Here is a 5459-nt window from a genome sequence, read left to right as displayed (position 1 = left end):
TTGGGGACCAGACCATGGTGATCTATGGGGTTTTCATTTTCAGAAGTAGATCGCCAGACCTTTCTTAGAATTTGTCTTAGTCTGGAAGTTCTGCTGAAACGTTATTGCAACACACAGTCCACCAGTGAGAGATGGGTGGTAGATGCACATGAGGTACATTGGTCAGAAATCAAACCCAGGTCTTCAGCATGGAAGATGAAAATTCTACCATTGGACCACCAGTGCCTCATAATAACGTAATTAGCACCTGCAAACCCTACTCTGCAAAACAAAACTAAAATGATGACAGTTATCTGCATCTAATCTTATGGTTCCTATTGTCCATTCTATCACTCTGCCTTTCACACACCTAAAGTAACCGTCATCTTCAGTCCCTTGCTATTGTTTTTATATAGCTTTATGGCATCTGTTTTTAGTTATATTATACATATTATAATTTATTGCTAAGATTCATCCATAATGTTACATGACACTGCAATACATTTGGTACCGTATGATTCTGTTACATGTTAATAGACCATAGTTTATTTACCCACTCTCCTGTTGAGAAACATTGAGTTGTTCCCAGATTTTGGCTTTTGTGTGCAGTATTGTACATGTCTCTTTTTAACTCTACAAGATGCTGCTAAAGGTTGAGATTCCTCATTTTTTTCAGACCGAGGGAGATAATATGAATGCTCTTTTCATGTTTTCTTGCCGTGCAGATTTTAATAGCACTTATTTCAATCCAAGTGATCTATCTTTACATATTGTTTATTGATCCTTATTCCACTAATTGTCTCTGTTTACCTAACGCCAAAATAACAAGCCATTTTGCCTAATTCAAACTACTGGTCAACTCAACAGAAAAATAAATCACACTTTATTTGTACTAACCAGTCAGCTGAGTCCAAACAGTGTATGCAGAAGCTCATAAATTCTCACCAATTGTTTCCTCTAATTTTTAGATAAGAAGTTGGGAGCTAATGTACTCCTAACCTTTAAGACCCTTCCCTTAATTGGAACAGTGTCTAGTCCACAGCCTTATCACCAGCCAAAACCTAAATCAAGGCTGTACAGCCAGTAGACAAAGAAAAACTGTCTCACTAATGTCAAAGAACTGAGCATTAGTGTTGTCACGGGTATGGTGTCAGGATTTCTTCTCCAAAATGCTTCCCCAAAATCTTACCTTCCCTGGCCTGGCTGTTCTGTATCAGATACGCCTGGACAATGTCAGTCAGTATACAGAAAGGGACAAATCAAAAAGCAAACTAGTAACCATCAAGTCAACTCTGACTCACGGGAAACCCGTCTGTGTCAGAGTAGAACTCTGCTCCACAGTGTTTTCAGGGGCTGATTGTCTTGAGAAAGTAGAATTTTTTTTCTGGGACACTCTGGGTAGTTAAAAGTGCGTGCATTAGCCATCTGTACCATCCAGGGACTGCAGACAGGAGCATGCGTTCTTAAACGCTTTCAACAAGACACTATCTTCTGATGTGATAGATTGACTAAAACTTCACACGTGGCACAGAATCAAACACTGTTTCAATAGCTAAGCCATTTGTGCGTTGACCTGTTCACTACACGAGAAGGGTTAGGGGTTGCCGGGTGTGATTCAGAGATAAGTCTCAGCTCTACCGATTCCAGATGACTTTATCCACCTTACAGTTTAGAATTCCTTTCTCAACCAAGCTTGAATAGCATATTCAAAGGGGTTCTTACTCTCTAGTCTTTCCTTTCCAAAAGTCTCTCCAGAAATCGAGAATTTTTTTATTTCCTAGTAGATTATATAGTATTTGTCTCATTCTTGCATTCGGCAAATATGTATTGACTTAGAATTATGTGCCAGGTACTTTTTGCTAGACCCCAGAGATACAATGGTGATCAAAATAGACAATGTGTTTACCCTCTAGGATCTTATTTAACCCCACTGTGGTAAGTGTTGTGAAGATTATAACGAAGCAGAAGGGGGTGGTTGGTGTCCTCTGATCTATCCTGGTCAGGCTGCAACAGGGAAAGCCTCTTGAGAAAGTTATGGTGAGATCTGAATGAGGGCTAAGAGTTAACTACAGACAATCCAGTTTATATTGCTCCATCTCTCTGTCTTTTCTGCCACCACCCTTACCCAGGACCCCACATCCCTCAGCTGACTATTTCATTACCCAGCTAGAGACTTGTAGTCCCAATTCCACTCCTGCCCAGCCTAATCAATTCTTTTCTCAGCAACCTGGATTTTTTTTTTTAAATCATAAATTGGGCCATGTTTACCAATTATTTAAAATCCTTCCACTGCTTCACATTGTATTTGTAATAAAATCAATTTTCCTTACCACGGTCCACAAAACCCTAACCAGTCTTGTCCCTGCATATCTTTCTGACTTCACTTCATATTGTTCACTGAGTCCACGATGACCCAGCCAGAGCTCATCTTTTCAATTTCCCCAGTATGCCAACATCCCCGCTTTGGGATTTCATGTAGGTTCTTGGGCTGTAATTCTCTTCTTGTTGTTTGTAAGTTAGAAACTTTCTCATCTTTCAGGCCTCAGCTAAGTTGACGTCTCCTCAGACAGTCTACCCTCTGCATGACTTTCCTGTTGCTGTTAGCCGCCATCAAGTTGACTCCAACTCATGACAACATTATGTACAATAGAATGAAATGCTGCCTGGTCCTGTGTCACCCTCACAATTGCCAGCATGTTTGAGTTCATTGTTGTAGCTGCTGTACCAATCCATCTCCCTGAGAGTCTCCACCTACTCGCAGGCCCTCTTCTTCACCAAACATGATGTCCTCTTCTAGTGATTGATTCCTCCTGATGAAGTGTCCACAGCAAGCCAGTTGAACAGTGTTCTGTTGTGTCCCATAAGGTTTTCATTGGGTGGTTTTCAGAATTAGATCACAGGGGCTTTCTCCCTAGTCTGTCTTAGTCTGGAAGCTCTGCTGGAAGCCTAGTCAGGTCATCTTTTTTATGCAGATTTTATATATGCAACAAAACTGGATTACATATAACTCTGTGCAAAAGTAGTTTTATATTGTGACTTCCCTCTGCTTTTACTATTTTTGATGATAAAAATCCATCAGTTGGAATTACCAATGACAGCCACTTATTATAGTTCAGGACACCTACATGGCGATTTGATAAATATAGGATAAATCAAACCCAATTGCTTAGAGTACTGAACAGTGAGAGAAGAGAACCTAGCCATGAATTGCTCAGAGTCCAAGCTTTCACTGCTAGGTAAAGACTGAGGAGCTATTTGAGACAGTTTAACAAGCCTTGTCGTTAGTAAAATCCATTTCACCGTTCCCTATACTTCTAATATTTTGTTTTTGTAAATGGAGAAGGAGTAATCTCATGAACCCAGCAAAGTCATCAGGCATTCTGAGCTTACTCATCATGTCTTTAAGGCCACTTGAACAGGAACAACATACCCTCTGGTGCACATTGCTTCAAGTACTATTAGGTCATGGGCCTCAGGCAGCCACAGCGAGTCAACCTTTGGTTGACAAAATGAAGCAGAATTGCCAATATTTGCTTCAGGCAAGACCCATGCATTGAGCGAGACACCTACAAACACTCTTCCTCCCCCAGTCCCAACCCCTTGTGCCTACCATTGTCTTTGTGTACAATTTCTCCTCATATTAACACATATTCTGTAGGTTGGTTTAATAATAATTCTAAGTATTTCAACCCACTGTTCAAATGTTTATGGATACACATTCCTTTGTTTGTTTTGAAATAGTTCCTGGGAATAATTGTTTACTTTAAAAATATTTTTCCCAGATAATTATATGTAATAATGATAATGGCCTTGTGTTTGGGCACTGTCTGTGTGCATATAATACCTAATGCATTAAAAAAGACATTACATATAATCCGCATTAGCTAAATGGGCAGCTGTGAAGTGTGTCTCTCAGCAGATATTTTTTAATAGACTTGATTCCCATCAGCCCAGCACAGTTGCTTAGAAGCTGCCTATATGCTTAGAAGCAATACAAGGATAATTTTTTTTTTCCTTAAGCATAGTTCCCCCGATTTAAATACAAGTAAACAATCTGCTAGGACAAAACTGTTGTTCTCCAAAAAATCCAGCTTCATGAGTAGACTAAAGGCTAGGGAATCTATGGCAAGGAAAAGTAAGGCTAACTTTTTTAAATGTGAGTTTTCACTTTAAAATCTCTGATCAGTTGAGCTTTGCTTGCAAAACGTTTCAGGTTATATCCCTGGAGTGACTTGGCAGCCTCTACCTGCTGAGGACACACAGACTTAAACTTTGTACAACGAAACCTGAAATAAAGAGCCCCTATCCCGGATGAGCTACACAGGAGTCTGACAGCAACATAATGAAAACGCACATTGGAAACATCCTTGAGTGACAGATCCCGACTACTGGCAGTATCTCGAGACAATTTGTTAGCTGCAAAAAAGAGGAGGTCAAGCAGTATTATTTACATTGCACAACTTCCTGTTGTGTTTATCTGGAATGCTAATGAGAGTCCAAAGAAAAGGATTTATTCTAGGGTGCATCCCAACAGTCCTCCATTTTCTCAGAGTATTGACTGATGAAGATAGAAATCTTTTCTATTGAGATATGGCATTTTATTTTCAGTTCTGTCATCTTTTTTGGTAGCTCTATAAAAGACACAAGTACAATGTGCCAAGGGATACAATTCTGCGACTGTAACTCATCAAGGCGTTTGCTCTATTTCCCTATGGAATGTTCTACAAATCTTTCTCTCCCTTAGGAAACTGATGGAGCTGTACCTGTCAAGAACAGCACTGCTGCCATGCTTGGCATTTCCCCAAGTTGTGCTAGGCAGACCTTGAATTTGACTTTGTTATCTTAGCTTGAAAGATTTCAACTCTACAATAAAGTGGGACAAACCAGTCAAAGGGATGGAGAGAAAAGTGTATGCGTATGTTTTGGAAGAAGAAGAGGGAATCTTATCTTCTCCAATGTGTCACAGTCTGAGATTTTTAACTTAAAAGTACAAGTAAAATTCGCACCAGACTTTAGTTCTTAAAATTATGACTTACTGAGATATAAAAATGTAGACAGCTTATCGAAATTGCTTTTTTGCTATCTCATGGATCTTCTAATTAGAAATATTATGTTTTCAAATTCCAAAATCACATAGATCATCAAACCATTTCCACACCCTTTCCCAGGTCATTAAAAGAGATATGATAGAAAAATAAAAACCTTCCCTTATTACATGATAAAGACATCTTTTCAATGTTTTCTCAATTTAATTCTGTATAAGAGTTGCATTTAAGAGAATATGCTGATCATGAATAACTGTTCCAAGAGTTGGCTTCCACCTCTGGCTCACAATAGTATCTGTAGCATTTTTGTTTTGTTTTTATCTTACGGAATAAGCAGTGTTCCCAACTGTATCCCAACATCCAATGCATTGTAATTGACAGGACCTTGGCTAAAAACACTCTGAAGCTACGGAGCAGAAAACTAACAAGAGAGAT

The sequence above is a fragment of the Elephas maximus genome, chromosome 21 (assembly GCF_024166365.1).
Source record: "Elephas maximus indicus isolate mEleMax1 chromosome 21, mEleMax1 primary haplotype, whole genome shotgun sequence".
Taxonomy (NCBI): domain Eukaryota; kingdom Metazoa; phylum Chordata; class Mammalia; order Proboscidea; family Elephantidae; genus Elephas; species Elephas maximus.
This window is presented reverse-complemented; position numbering follows the sequence as displayed.